The following is a 16,786-nucleotide window of genomic DNA, read 5'->3' as shown; positions in this document are numbered from 1 at the left end:
GATTTGGGACTCCATCCTATTTATAGGGACTACATAACAATGATTAGAATTATCATTTTTTAATCCACTCCCTACTTATGTTCTTTTATGTAATCCTGTAAGATGAGTATTGTTATCTCACTTTTACAGACAAGAAAATCGGAGGCTATACAAATTGCCTAACATTACACAGAGAGTAACAAAGTAGGGATTTGATTTTAGATTTTTCTGATTTCAAATCATGTGTGTGTGTGTTGTTTATTTTTTACTGGGCCCTGCTGCTTTCTACTAAGGAATACATCTTTTGTCCTTCTGTCAGAGCTGTAGTCTTTATATACATTTCCTCATGACTCACAAACCTTGATTTAATCAGATTAATTCAATATGGAAAAGGCCTTTTAGGTCAGGGAGTACAACTTCCTGCCAAGACTAGGATTTTTCTCTATAAAGCATTTATTGTTCCAAACACATTTATAATAAATATCACATTTTTCTATTGCATACCCCCTATGAAGCCATCCCAATATCCAAGATTGCCACGTAAATGCTGTCAAATATTTCCCAACTCCTATTTCCAGCCTCTTACAGTTATAGTTTCCCACCCTCCAACTTTTCTGCTTACCAAATAGAAACATTCTTCCATTTCTACTCAAGGGAATAATTTTTTCAGTGGCTAAGCTATCACTTAACTGCAATAGAGAGACTAGGTTAACAGACACTTTGTCACTAGCAAAAGATTTTGCAAAGAACAAGGTGACCTGAACCAAAACCTTAGAGAGGCTGCGTATTCTCGGGGGCCCCACTAGTGGTCACATTTGTGGTAAATACTTGCTCCTGAGGTTCTTTAGGAAAGAGAAGTGGGCAAGGACCCATGTGAGTCCCCAGTTCTCAGAGAATTATTAGCTGGCCTATTGAAATAGCATATTCACTGAAGGGTTCCTAGGGAAAAGAAAGTTTTAGTTCCCTTTGAGTGTTTCCCAAACATTAAAAGAACTATTTCAAGGGGCCACAACCACATAAATTGCATTAGAAGCAACTTGTACTCTGTCCCAATCAAACTCTACCAAGCTGAGAGGCCTAGAAACTCAAGGTCCTTATAGAGAACAAAAAACCAAAGTCAGAGTATCAGAATCTTCCATTGGGTTCTCCTAATTAAGCAAGAGATTTACAATAAGGTAGTGAGTATTTAGAAGACTTCATTAAAAGTTGTAGTAATGTTAAATACACACATTAGTTTAAAATTTGAAAGGGATATTAGGTCACCTTGGTGAGGGTTAATTATTTTCATGACTCTGGTCCCCACAAAGACAGCAGAGAAGATCATAGAAAGCCAAAACCAGAATCAGAGACCAGAGGCAATGGCTGCCACGTCTCCGTCAGTGCAGGCAAAAGCCAGAAAAGCCAGATTAATCCGTTTTCACACTGCTAATAAAGACATACCCGACATTAGGCAAGTTACAAAAGAAAAAGATTTTATTGGACTTACAGTTCCACATGGCTGGGGAGGCCTCACAATCATAGCAGAAGGCAAGGAGGAGCAAGTCACATCTTAAGTGGATGGCGGCAGGCAAAGAAAGCTTGTGTAAGGCAACTCCCCTTTTTTTTTTTTCTTTTTTTAACCATCAGCTCTCCTGAAACTAATTTACTATCACGAGAACAGCTCAGGAAAGACCCGCCTCCATCCTCCATCTTTCAATCATCTCCCACTGGGTTCCTCCCGTAACACGTGGGAATTATGGGAGTACGATTCAGGATGAAATTTGACTGGGGACACAGAGCCAAACCATATCATACCCCTTCTACTGGAGATACATTTTACAATGAATAAAAGATAAAAGATTTTTCTGAAACTTAACTGGGGCAGGGGACAGGGGGTTGGGTGGAAACTCACAATTTCTGGGTTCCTGAAAATCTGTAAAGAAACAACTTAACAGTAGCTAAGAAGACAGAATCAGAGAGCCCTGAGTTCAAATCCTACCTTGCTACTTTCCATCTTAGAAAAGTAACTTGACTTCTCAGAACCACACATTCCCTGTTTAAAAATTGGAAGTGTTGTGAGGATAAAATGAAATAATGTCTGGAAGCACTTGGCACACTGCCTAGTACATCCTGTGAATTCAATAAATGGCATTTACCAAAACCGAGGGGGGTTACTAGTGTTGTTGCCATCTCTAATTGTCCATTAACAAAATAGACACTGTATATAAAAATTTTAATCTAGTATGGCAAAACCCTGGTCCATCTTTACCAACCTCACCACCACTTCAGACACACCAGAGGGCTGCTCATCCATTGCCTTCAAAATCGCATCAAATAGGCTATTCAGTACATTCATGCACAAAGTCAACTTTAAATCTATAAAAAGTATAGCAGAGTCTACCAGACCTCCTACTTATATAAGTTATTAAAGTCCGATCTGGCAAAGACCACTGGAGGCAAGCCTGTACTCTGACAAACTCAGATTTATCGATGTAGATGCAGCAAGGGAGGGCACTCCCGGGCAAACACAGAATGCTACTCAGCAGGTAGGAGGAGGGAAGCATCTTTTCTAAAGTTTGTCTTCTGTGAAAGAGTCTGAGGAGTATCTAAGGGAAGCAGGGACAAGGTCTACATTGGTTGCTGTTTCTTGGGGAAAACTAGGAAAAATAAGGATTAACTAGGGACTGGGTGCTGTCATGAGGCAAGGTTGGTTTAGCAATTGGATGTCTCCAGTAATGGATGGGCAAAGTGGATCTGTATACTGGGTATAAAGGGAACTCTGTGCTATCTCTGCAACTTTTCTGTAAGTCCAAATAGTCATAATAGTCTTTTAAATATTATTATTTTAACCCTAAAACTCTTCACCAAAGGAAACTGCCACCTCACCACTCTGCTCACTGGTCCTCTGGTCTCACATTGAGTTACCAAGGAATCCCACTGGACAGAACACTCCTGGTGTGGTTTGAAATCCTCAGTTTGGGCCATCCCCCGAGTCACCCTTTCCAGAAGCAGATTGTACTGTTGGCTCATATTGTACTTGTGGAAAACTAAGATCCCTGAAGTTTTTCCTACATAAACTGCTAATAAGCCAGCTGTCCTCTTCACCCTCCTCTCCAAACTGTACTCATGTAGCTTGGCTTTTAAGCCAAGCCTAGAACTTTACTGTTAATGTTTATCTTGTAAATTTCCCCCTCTGTCAGTGCTATGACATAGTAGAAGAGGACTAAGAATCAGAAATTCCAGGTGCAAATTCTAGTTCTCCAACCAGTTGCATAACTTTAAACAGGCCAGTCTATTCCTCTGGGTCTCATTTCTTTGTAAAATAAGCAGGTCGTCACTAGACACTCTGGAAGATTTCTCCCAGCCCTAACATCCTGTCATCTCTCCTCATGCTTCTATCACACTAGGAGTCAGAATATCGCACTAGACTTTTATCTTTATTTTATCTGCATTTTGTCTTTATTTTACTGATGAATAAAATGATTCCACTATGCCAATTACATTGACCAATATATAGCTAGAGGATTCTAACAAGCACTTTCAGGGTCTAAAGTCTCTTTTCCCTACATACAACTGCCTCCCCTTAACCTTGTTGGGTCCTCCTGCATCCTCCATCTTTCCTTTCCCCCTGCACACAAAGCTACCAAAAATCTTCTTAGCCTGGGAAAACATTTTCTGCCCCCATGTAACCTTCACTAGCTACTCCATCCTGTTCCTTCTCATGCAACTTCTCGAAGGGGCTGCCTGTAACCCTGTTTGCATATTATCGTTTACTTATTTCTTCATCCCCTGAAAATCAGATTTATTTTCCTACATGCTTCTAAAACTGGTTTCTCAACCAGTAAACCTAGGGGCCTTGTCTCTGTCATTATCTTCACTGACCTTCCTAATGCTGCATCTCTGACTCCATTTCCTTCTCCCCAGAGTTTCTCTGAGGCTTCATTTGAATGTTTCTCTTTTTTAGAAAGCTCCAACTATCATCTCTATACAAATGGCTCCCAAGTCTTCCTAACTAGCTCTGAATTTCCTTCATAAGTGACAGGATCATTTTATTGGGATGCCAACTTTGAATGGCCTCTCCCTGCATTTTCCTCTTCCTGCTATTTCAAACAGGCAGCTGAGCCCTTAGAGATTCCTTATGTCAGGGCATTTTTGCTTCATAGAAATCTGAAGGCTCTTCAGCTCCCTGCTCAGCTTCTAGCCTCATTTGCTAATACAACCTACTAGATAGAAATTCTGTCCAACTGGTTATGGGCAGGGCTGTGGTAGCTTTTGTCCAAGAGTACTACTAATAACTAAAAGGCTATAAAGCAGGTAATAGTCCAGAGTGATATTTAGCAGTAGGTCAGAGAGTTAACAGGCATTTTGCCAATCTCTCATAAAAGTACAAAAATGTTCTCTTTTCAGCCGGAGGAAGAACAAGCGATAAAGTTTAAGAGGTGGTCTGGTTACCTAGATGTGTAAATAAATATGGTTTGTTTTAAAGCCGAGAACATTTTTTAAAATCCTTATTCATTTGCATGTCATGGAAACAGTCAAAACAATCCATAGGACAACTTTTTAGTGCAAACAAGAATTTGCTGTAGAGATTGCTGAAACAAAACAGAAACACACCAAGAATAAAGTGAGAAGACAGCTAAACTGAGGACTCAACACACTAAAAGAAGGAAGAAGAATCTCTCTTCATTCAAAGGATGTATTTATGAACACTAATTAAATGTCTTTCAATGTTTTGTGAAACATATGGGAACTTTATTTGTTGTAAGGATTTAGAGATAGTATAGAATTGAAGAGCAAAGCTTAAAAACCCAGAAACCCCACCACCATCACTTATTCTGCCCCCCAAAATTAATATTCAATTAAAAAACTAAATTTAGTCACATCTTTTTAAAAGACCACATTATTTAATTTATTAGTGTGATAAAAGCTGAAAATTAAAATATTTCTGTAGTTTTTAGACTACATTCTGAGGTTCGTCCTATTTATATTTTCTAAAACAGTGATGTTTGTGGGAAGACAGTAATTTTGAAATTGGTATCACGTGTTGCAATGTAACAGACTTTCTGTTGAGTTAAGTCACTTATGGATTATTTAAGGACAGTTTTCTTTTCTATTTCTTCTTGAATTCCTTTTTCCTATGAAAGCATGTCCATGATAACAGTTCAACATTAGTGAAGAATTCCCAATGCCACCTAGCTGGGTTGCAAATCTTACGACCTGAGATGGGCCTGGCTTTTCAATCATGGAGGTTCATTTCAGAACATCAATTTGAGGGAAGGATGTTATGTATATGAAAATATTTTTAAAATAATCAAATAATATCTGACTCTGAGAGAAAATTACAAAATATGGCTCTGACCATCCTGGGGAGAGAAAAAGTATGAGAGGTGGTAAATTCAGATTAGGAATGTGTCATGTATTCAGGAAGACAAACTAAGAAAGAGGACAGGAGGGAACATTAAAGAGTACAAGTTGTCCCTCATCTCTATTTTTCCCCTTATGAAAGGAAAATAAAATCTTGGGACCCAAACTCACTATGCCAAAAGGAAAAGTTAAACTTGGAAACTGAGTCATGCAAAAAAACCTGCCCTTCCTTTTGTTCCTAAACAGATAGCTACAAGATAGAAGTCCACATGTCTCCACAGGGTGCCTCCCTCACTCAGACAAATGTAAATTGACAGCTTATCTTCATGGGTGTGGGACAAGAGAAGACTAGAAATAGTCCCTCTGCCCACCTTGAGATGAATGCATATTGGACATCTTCCTCTACTCTATGTTTACTTTATCTTATGTAAAATATGGATGTACTGATTGTAAGATGAATACATAATTAAAAATTCCTCTACCCGCTCCTCTTCCCATGCAACATGTGGATTCAGTGAGTGCTACTCAAAGCCTCAAAAGAATGTAACCGCTTGTCTCATTTGTCTCTTTTTTTTTCTCCTTATCCTCCTGCCTGCTTTTTCCCCTTTAAGTATTAAAGCCCTCAAAATTCTCTTTGGAAAAAGTACAGGCCAAAGTGGCTTGCGTCTTCTTTCCTTGGGTGCATCCTCAACCTTGGCAAAATAAACCTCTAAACTGAATGAGAACTATCTTAGACACTTTTTTGGTTTACACCCTTCTTCTATAGTAATCCACTTTTCAGCTACACACCTGGCCACCTGGAATAAGTACTAAATTTCCAAGAACCTAGATGTGGCTATGTGACCTTTAAGCTCTACCCATTGGGATATAAGTAGAAGTTCCTGTAACAGTTTTCAGAAGACTTCCTAAAGGAACAATTGGTATTAGACATTGCCCCATCTTACCTCTTCATCTATCCAGCTGCTTGGATACAGATGTGATGGCCTGATCTCCATCTCTAACTATAAAGACAAGGAGCACACCTTAGGGATGGCAGAATAAAGGCCAGAGAAGAACTCAGTCCTTGAGGACTTTGAGAAGCATTGCTACCATCCAGCCTTGGATTACTACATTACTTTCCTAGGGCTGCCATAACAAGTTACCACAAACTGGCTCGGTGCAGCAGCTCACACCTGTAATCCCAACACTTTGGGAGGCCAAGGTGGGCAGATCACCTGAGGTCAGGAGTTTGAGACCAGCCTGACCAACATGGAGAAACCCCATCTCTACTAAAAATACAAAAGTAGCTGGGCGTGGTGGCACATGCCTGTAATCCCAGCTACTCGGGAGGCTGAGGCAGGAGGATCACTTGAATCCAGGAGGCAGAGGTTGCAGTGAGCCGAGATTGTGCCATTGCACTCCAGCCTGAGCAACAAGAGCAAAACTCCATCTCAAAAAATAAATAAATAAATAAATAAAAATTTTTTTAAAAAAATTACCACACACTGTGCGGCTTAAAACAGCAAAAAATTATTCTCTCACAGCTCTAGAGGCTAGAAGTTCAAAATCAACACATGGCCAAGGCCATGCTCACTCTGAACCCTCTAGGCATGGATCCTTCCTGGCCTCTCCCCATCTCTGGTGGTTGCTGGTGTTGGGAAAATAGAATTAAAAACAAGATATTCACTTAACCCAGAAAACCTTTCAACAAAGCTAGAAGAAAAAGAAAATTGTATTAATCACTAAGCATTAACTAGAATGGGATGTTCATCACAGGCATTTCACAAACAGATTGGAAACCCAGAAGACAAAAATTCACTCTTTTCTACAGACAAGCCTATACAATTCATTCCATACATGTTCTCAAGATAAACAAATAACTAGTCCTTAAGTCAGAGGACTTGACTGCACCATTTGTTACACATCCTAGATTCACCTGGCAGCTGGGTGACTGTCTGTGTTTGCTAATTGGATTTATCCACAGGAAAAATAAATTTCTCCTATCTTTGTGGCAACAGATAGTTTTAGAGAGAGGTGCCTGCCCAAGTTAGGCTCCTACTCAGAAGAAGAACAGATCAACAAGACAGAAAGTTAAGAAGGATACCCAGGAATTGAACTCAGCTCTGCACCAAGCAGACCTAATAGACATCTACAGAACTCTCCACCCCAAATCAACAGAATATACATTTTTTTCAGCACCATACCACACCTATTCCAAAATTGACCACATAGTTGGAAGTAAAGCACTCCTCAGCAAATGTAAAAGAACAGAAACTATAACAAACTGTCTCTCAGACCACAGTGTAATCAAACTAGAACTCAGGATTAAGAAACTCACTCAAAACCGCTCAACTACATGGAAACTGAACAACCTGCTCCTGAATGACTACTGGGTACATAACGAAATGAAGGCAGAAATAAAGATGTTCTTTGAAACCAACGAGAACAAAGACACAACATACCAGAATCTCTGGGACACATTCAAAGCAGTGTGTAGAGGGAAATTTATAGCACTAAATGCCCACAAGAGAAAGCAGGAAGGATCCAAAATTGACACCCTAATGTCACAATTAAAAGAACTAGAAAAGCAAGAGCAAACACATTCAAAAGCTAGCATAAGGCAAGAAATAACTAAAATCAGAGCAGAACTGAAGGAAATAGAGACACAAAAAACCCTTCAAAAAATTAATGAATCCAGGAGCTGGTTTTTTGAAAAGATCAACAAAATCGATAGACTGCTAGCAAGACTAATAAAGAAAAAAAGAGAGAAGAATCAAAGAGACGCAATAAAAATTGATAAAGGGGATATCACCACCGATCCCACAGAAATACAAACTACCATCGGAGAATACTACAAACACCTCTACGCAAATAAACTAGAAAATCTAGAAGAAATGGATAAATTCCTCGACACATACACCCTCCCAAGACTAAATCAGGAAGAAGTTGAATCTCTGAATAGACCAATAACAGGCTCTGAAATTGTGGCAATAATCAGTAGCTTACCAACCAAAAAAAGTCCAGGACCAGATGGATTCACAGCCGAATTCTACTAGAGGTACAAGGAGTAGCTGGTACCATTCCTTCTGAAACTGTTCCAATCAACAGAAAAACAGGGAATCCTCCCTAACTCATTTTATGAGGCCAGCATCATCCTGATACCAAAGCCTGGCAGAGACACAACCAAAAAAGAGAATTTTAGACCAATATCCTTGATGAACATCGATGCAAAAATCCTCAATAAAATAATGGCAAACTGAATCCAACAGCACATCAAAAAGTTTATCCACCATGATCATGTGGGCTTCATCCCTGGGATGCAAGGCTGATTCAACATACGCAGCTCAATAAATGTAATCCAGCATATAAACAGAACCAAAGACAAAAACCACATGATTATCTCAATAGATGCAGAAAACACCTTTGACAAAATTCAACAAACCTTCATGCTAAAAACTCTCAATAATTTAGGTATTGATGGGACGTATCTCAAAATAATAAGAGCTATCTATGACAAACCCACAGCCAATATCATACTGAATGGGTAAAAACTGGAAGCATTCCCTTTGAAAACTGGCACAAGACAGGGATGCCCTCTCTCACCACTCCTATTCAACATAGTGTTGGAAGTTCTGGCCAGGGCAATCAGGCAGGAGAAAGAAATAAAGGGTTATTCAGTTAGGAAAAGAGGAAGTCAAATTGTCCCTGTTTGCAGATGACATGATTGTATATCTAGAAAACCCCATCATTTCAGCCCAAAATCTCCTTAAGCTGATAAGCAACTTCAGCAAAGTCTCAGGATACAAAATCAATGTACAAAAATCACAAGCATTCTTATACACCAATAACAGACAAACAGAGAGCCAAATCATGAGTGAACTCCCATTCACAATTGCTTCAAAGAGAATAAAATACCTAGGAATCCAACTTACAAGGGATGTGAAGGACCTCTTCAAGGAGAACTACAAACCACTGCTCAATGAAATAAAAGAGGATACAAAGAAATGGAAGAACATTCCATGCTCATGGGTAAGAAGAATCAATATCGTGAAAATGGCCATACTGCCCAAGGTAATTTATGGATTCAATGCCATCCCTATCAAGCTACCAATGACTTTCTTCACAGAACTGGAAAAAACTACTTTAAAGTTCATATGGAACCAAAAAAAAACTCGCATTGCCAAGTCAATCCTAAGCCAAAAGAACAAAGCCAGAGGTAGCACGCTACCTGACTTCAAACTATACTACAAGGCTACAGTAACCAAAACAGCATGGTACTGGTACCAAAACAGAGATATAGATCAATGGAACACAATAGAGCCCTCAGAAATAATGCCGCATATCTACAACCATCTGATCTTTGACAAACCTGTCAAAAACAAGCAATGGGAAAGGATTCCTTATTTAATAAATGGTGCTGGGAAAACTGGCTAGCCGTATGTAGAAAGCTGAAACTGGATCCCTTCCTTACACCTTATACAAAAATTAATTCAACATGGATTAAAGACTTAAACATTAGACCTAAAACCATAAAAACCCTAGAAGAAAACCTAGGCAATACCATTCAGGACATAGGCATGGGGAAGGACTTCATGTCTAAAACACCAAAAGCAATGGCAACAAAAGACAAAATTGACAAATGGGATCTAATTCAACTAAAGAGCTTCTGCACAGCAAAAGAAACTACCATCAGAGTGAACAGACAACCTACAAAATGGGAGAAAATTTTTGCAACCTACTTATCTGACAAAGGGCTAATATCCAGAATCTACAATGAACTCAAACAAATTTACAAGAAAAAAAACAACCCCATCAAAAAGCAGGTGAAGGATATGAACAGACACTTCTCAAAAGAAGACATTTATGCAGCCAAAAAACACGTGAAAAAATGCTCATCATCACTGGCCATCAGAGAAATGCAAATCAAAACCACAATGAGATACCATCTCACACCAGTTAGAATGGCAATCATTAAAAAGTCAGGAAACAACAGGTGCTGGAGAGGATGTGGAGAAATAGGAACACTTTTACACTGTTGGTGGGACTGTAAACTAGTTCAACCATTGTGGAAGTCAGTGTGGCGATTCCTCAGGGATCTAGAACTAGAAATACCATTTGATCCAGCCATCCCATTACTGGGTATATACCCAAAGGATTATAAATCATGCTGCTATAAAGACACATGCACACGTATGTTTATTGTGGCACTATTCACAATAGCAAAGACTTGGAACCAACCCAAATGTCCAACAACGATAGACTGGATTAAGAAAATGTGGCACATATACACCATGGAATACTATGCAGCCGTAAAAAATGATGAGTTCATGTCCTTTGTAGGGACATGGATGAAACTGGAAACCATCATTCTCAGCAAACTATCGCAAGGACAAAAAACCAAACACCACATGTTCTCGCTCATAGGTGGGAATTGAACAATGAGAACACATGGACACAGGAAGGGGAACATCATACTCTGGGGACTGTTGTGGGGTGGGGGGAGGGGGGAGGGATAGCATTAGGAGATATACCTAATGCTAAATGACGAGTTGCTGGGTGCACTACACCAACATGGCACATGTATACATATGTAACAAACCTGCACATTGTGCACATGTACCCTAAAACTTAAAGTATAATAATAATTTAAAAAAAAATTTCAATGCCTGTACCAGTCTTTACATATCTTTTACAATTATACATAAGAGATTATGCTAATCACAACGTTACCCAGCCTTCTTTTTCATCTATATTATAGGCTGAATTGTGTCTCTCCTAAAATTTATATATTGAAATCCTAACACCCAGTACCTCAGAAAAAGACTCTATTTGGAAATAGGGTCTTTAAAGAAGTAATTAAAATGGGGCCATCAGGTGGGCCCTAATCCAATCTAACTTGTGTCCTTACTAGAAGAGGAAATTAGGATACCCAAAGAGATCCCTGTGTGTCTGCACAGAGGGAGACGTGTGAAGAGCCAGCCAGGGAATGGCCATCTGCAAGCCAATGAGAGCGATCTGGGAGGAAACTAACACTGACAGCACCTTGATCTTGGACTTCCAGCCTCCAGGACTGTGAGAAAATAGATGGCTGTAATTTAAGCCACCCTGTCTGTGTTACCCTGTTATGGCAGCCCTAGCAAACTAACACAACCTATGAGTACATGTTTGTGATATATCCATGTCAGTGCTCATGGACCAACCCCCCTCATTTCATCATATAAATTATTATAATTGATTTCATCTTTGCCCTATTGATTGACAGTTACGTTGACTCCAGGTTTTGATGTTTTATTTACTAATTCAAACAATGCAGCAATAAACATTTGTGCACTGAAAAAAAAAAAAAGAAAGAAAGAGAAGAAGAAGACTGGGAAATAGGGCACTATCTTCCTTAATGATTGCATTTCAAAGAGATGGCTCCCAGGTACCGGAGAAAGACATTCCTAAAGAGAAGAAAGCTGGAAAGAAGCTTATTTACCTTTTTAAAAGATTTACATATTTCTAACAGGCAGATAAAGAATTTATAATTACAAGTTTTCTAAAGTAAGTGTTCACAGGGGAAATTAAGCCTCTTATTTTTAATTTGTATTTACCCTTATATAGGCAATCCTTGCCTTATATTTGCATCGTCCCAGTCTCTGCCTCTGTCGTCACAAGGCACAGTCTCTATGTATCTTTCTATCCAAATTTCCCTCTTCTTAATAGGATACCAGTCATTGGACTAGAGTACATTGTAATCCAGTATAACCTCATCTTAATTTGATGACATCTGCAAAGAGCTTATTCCCATGTAACGCCACATTCACAGGTAAGGAAGGGAAAGGTATCTCTTTGGGGGGACATATCTTTTGGGGGGACACATCTTTTGGGGGGACACAATTCAATCCACAACAATTGTCTACTTACAAAATTGTGTGTAGGAGAAAAAATTCTAATTTGGCTAAGCCACCATTATTTGGGGTCCTTGTTACTCACACCCAAATACTTCTGGGACCTGGCAGAATCTGATGACAAATTAAGAACTCCAGCATCCTTCACTAAACCAGGTAAGCTCCTCTCCCTTGGGGTGGAGGGAACACTCTGGAGAAAATGCCCCGGGCCATCTCTTGTGTCATTAGTCCTTTATTACCCCAACTCCCATCCCAGTTGTAACCCTGAGGTGTTGCCTTCATTTTATCTCCTAGTTGACACCTAAAATTGCTTTAAGAGGAAAAAACAAAACCTTTTAATCATTTAGTTAGAGTTAAAAGTTCTAACAGACATATATGCTAGTTGTGGTAACACTTTAAAGTGAATGGGTTCCTGTAAAAATGCAATCAAACTATCAATCAACAGATATAAATTACTGAACTTAAATCCTTGGCTCTTTTTTAGGGAAAAGCACATGGTGAGAGCAGAAACATTTCATTTTTCAAAGATTGTATCCAGAATACTATTAAAATAGAAGCAGTTTTTGAACAGATAAGATGGAAAATGCATTTAAAATCCTAAATATTTAAGTTTGTTAGAATTACTGGATCAACTAGTGAAATCCTGAACATGCCATAACAACAACACAAAAAGCCCCTTTGTTACGGCCCTGTGATAATTCCAAACTGCCTGAGGCAGACAACTTCTCTGTTGCTGATATAAGGTTATAGAGCAAAATGCATGCCAAGACAGAGAAGTAAAGAACCCAAAACGAAAACAGAGGTAAAAGGTATGTACGAGTTGTCCAGAAGGGGACTATTTATGGCAAAAACTGGGAGAGACAGCATTTGAGCTAAGCTCTCTATTGCTTAAGGAAAATCTTTTCAAAGGCCCAAAGTTTCAGAGAAAAAGAATGTCAGAATTTTAGATTTGCACTGAGTTGAGCATCACCTGTGTAGGTCCCAGCAGGTCCCTGTCAAGTAATTGAGTTTGACAGTTCCTCCAGAAATCATAAATCCCAAATGCTCAGAAATAAGCATTGAGTCAGTGACTGGTCAACAACCAATAAGCCTTATCACACAGTACAGGGTTTCTGCAGAGATGGTAAAATTAGTTGCACCCCAGGTAATTTTAACTTATCTATACATTTTCCCACTGAAGCCTCCTGAGTTTTCAGGGTTCCCACAACACAAAGCCATTTTCTAGCCAACCACATCAAAAGGTTATCTCAATTTACATAATAGACAAAGTACTAAGAAAATGGGTTAGAATTCTATATTTTAGCAAGCTAAATTCCTTGTTAAATGTATTAAGTTTGTTACTTAAACAATAATATTCTTTCTTTTCTGTGTAGATCTGGACAGTTATATTTGCATTTTGCTTAACAGGCAAGGGGCACGTGAGAGCTTCTCCAAAAGAGGAATTTCACATAAAGAGAATTTTAAAAAACTCTTCGTGGCCAAAGTAATGAGATTGTTACCAAGCAATGGGAATTTTAGAATTCTTTAACACTTTCATTTTACTTGATCTAAAATCTGCAAGTGTTTTATTTTAGTAACCCAGAGGGCTGCCATTTTGAAGTGCTATGCTAAAATCTCTGACTATAAAAGGATGGCAGATGGCACTTCAGTGGTTGGAGTGATAGAAAGCAGACAAATGCCTTGTTTACTTAGGATTGCAGTTGTTCTCAACATCCTAGAATCATTCAGGGAGACTGCTGGAAATACAGATTCCTGATTCTAACACTCAGAGTTTCTGATTTATAAGGTGCAAAGTAAAGCCCCAGAATCTGCATTTTCATAAGCACCCCAAGTAATCTGCTGCAGGTGATCAACCCATCATACTTTAAGAAACAGTGCCTTACCCGCAGAGCCAAAGCAAGACTAAGCAAAAAGAACAAATCTGAAGGCATCACATTATCCGACTTCGAACTCTACTCCAAGACTATACTTACCAAAAGAGCATGGTATAAAAATAGGCATGTAGACCAATGGAACAGAATAGAGAACCCAGAAATAAAGCCAAATATTATAGCCAACTGACCTTTGACAAAGCAAACAAAAACATAAAGTGTGGAAAGGACACCATATTCAATAGATGGTGCTGGGATAATTGGAAGCCACATGTAAAAGAATGAAACTGGATCGTCATCATAAAAATTCTAGAAAATTAGAAAAACTCCTCTAGATATTGGCTTAGGCAAAGAGTTCATGACCAAGAACCCAAAAGCAAATGCAACAAGAACAAAGATAAATAGATGGGACTTAATTAAACTAAAAAGCTTCTGCATAGCAAAAGAAATAATCAGCAGAGTAAACAGACAACCCACAGAGTGGGAGAAAATATTTGCATACTCTGCATCTGACAAAGGACAAATGTCAAGAATATACAAAGAACTCAAATAAATCAGCAAAAAAAAAATAATCCTATCAAAAAGTGGGCTAAGGACAAGAATAGATAATTCTCAAAAGAAGATATACAAGTGGCCAAGAAACATGAAAAAATGCCCAACTTCACTAATTATCAGGGAAATGCAAATCAAAACCACAATGTGATACCACCTCACTCCAGCAAGAATGGCCATAATCAAAAAACCAAAAAAAAATTGATATTGGCATGGATGTGGTGAAAAGAGAACACTTTTACACTATTGGTGGGAATGTAAACTAGTACAACCGCTATGGAAAACAGTATAGAGACTCCTTAAAGAACTAAAAATAGAACTGCCATTTGATCCAGCAATCCCACTACTGAGTATCTACCCAGAGGAAAAGAAGTCATTATATAAAAAAAGACACTTGCACATGGATGTTTTTAGCAGCACAATTTGCAATTGCAAAAATGTTGAAACAGCCTAAATGTTCATCAACTAACAAGTGGATAAAAGAAAATGTTGTATATATATATACACATACATATACATACCATGGAATACTACTCAGCCATAAAAAAGGAATGAAATAATGGCATTTGCAGCGACCTGGATGGAACTGGAGACCATTACTCTAGGTGAACTAACTCAGGAATGGAAAAGCAAACATCATATGTCCTCACTTATAAGTTGAAGTTAAGCTATGAGGATACAAAGGCATAAGAATGAATACAAAGGCATAAGAATGATACAATGGATTCTGGGGACTCAGGGGGAATGGTGGAAGAGAGGGGAGGATAAAAGAGTATACATTGGGTACAGTGTACACAGCTTGCGTGACGGGTGCACTAAAATCTCAGAAATCATCACTAAAGAACTTTTCCATGTAACCAAAAACTGCCTGTTCCCCAAAAACTACTGAAATAATAATAATGATAAAATTAAATTAAACAGTGCTTTAAACTTTAAATTTGAAAGACTACAATTCATTTGTAATGTATAACCCTGACAGTATGTCCCACCACCCCTGGAGCCAGACTACCCTTAACTTCCTGCCACCATCATCTCTCCCCTCCCATATATACACATGCCATGATTTCTAGTTTGCATGCCAAACCAAACTGATTCTCCCATGTATATAGGGTAATGGGCCATCAAGCAGTAGCAATTACCTGGTGATTTCTTTCCCCTAATACAATCATTGTAAAAACATCCTTGAAATCTAGTCTACTTATTGCAGGGATCTTGATTCAATAATTTAACCAAACAAAGAAGTACCTCTGTGTATAGTAGTTCAAGCAGCAGTGTAATCCACAGAAACCCTTAGTGACCAAGTATATCAGCACCTAAGTCCCATGAGCATTGAGGCCCACATACTCTCTTTTAAAACCTTGAGCCCTGACCGCAAACTTTAACTATAAATCAATACTGGAATTATTGTAGGTTTTTTATCTAAAAGGTACCTCAATGATCTGGTAAGTGCAGGAGTTAGAATTGCATTCCCAAACTACCTTTGTGGTATAAAAACGTAAGGTAGAGGTATTGTAGGAAGCTGATGGGAGAAGTTTCCTGGCCAACTTGTTTTAAAACAAAAATTTACTTACCCAATTAGTTACATTGAAAGAGGTTGACAGCAAAATAAAAAATACTACCAACCAAACTAATCCTGGTCCAAATGCCCAGTGTTCATGAAATAAACACTTTTGGCAGCAGAACATGAGAAAAAATAAAACATACCAGAATTCCACAAAGAAATAAGATATATTCAGAGGATTAAATTTATGAATAACCCTCAGCATCAAAATAAACCATCCCAACTAAGCGTTCAAGCTCTTAATTCAATTGAAAAGGATGAAAAAATTGGGTCCCTATGCATTTCTGTTGAGTAAAGTAAATAAGATCATTTTAATCGTCTAATATTGGAGTAGCAAAGTAATAGAATAGCCAGAAATTTAATCTTTGAATCTGTATATTTTACATTGCATTAATCATTGTCAAACATATTAGTTTGACAATGCTGAACATGTTCCTAAAAACACAAAGACATTGCTATAAATGTAAAATAAGAATAAGGAATATAAAATAATAAAATAAATAACTTTTGCATTTTACACTTCTGTAACTTGCACAAAGTGTATATGAAGGCACAGGAAACAAATGCTGTCATCTAAAAAACAAAGTGTGTTTTACCAGACAGGATGGACC

This window comes from Gorilla gorilla, chromosome 5 (genome assembly GCF_029281585.2).
Source record: "Gorilla gorilla gorilla isolate KB3781 chromosome 5, NHGRI_mGorGor1-v2.1_pri, whole genome shotgun sequence".
NCBI lineage: Eukaryota > Metazoa > Chordata > Mammalia > Primates > Hominidae > Gorilla > Gorilla gorilla.
Note: the sequence above shows the minus strand (reverse complement) of the source record.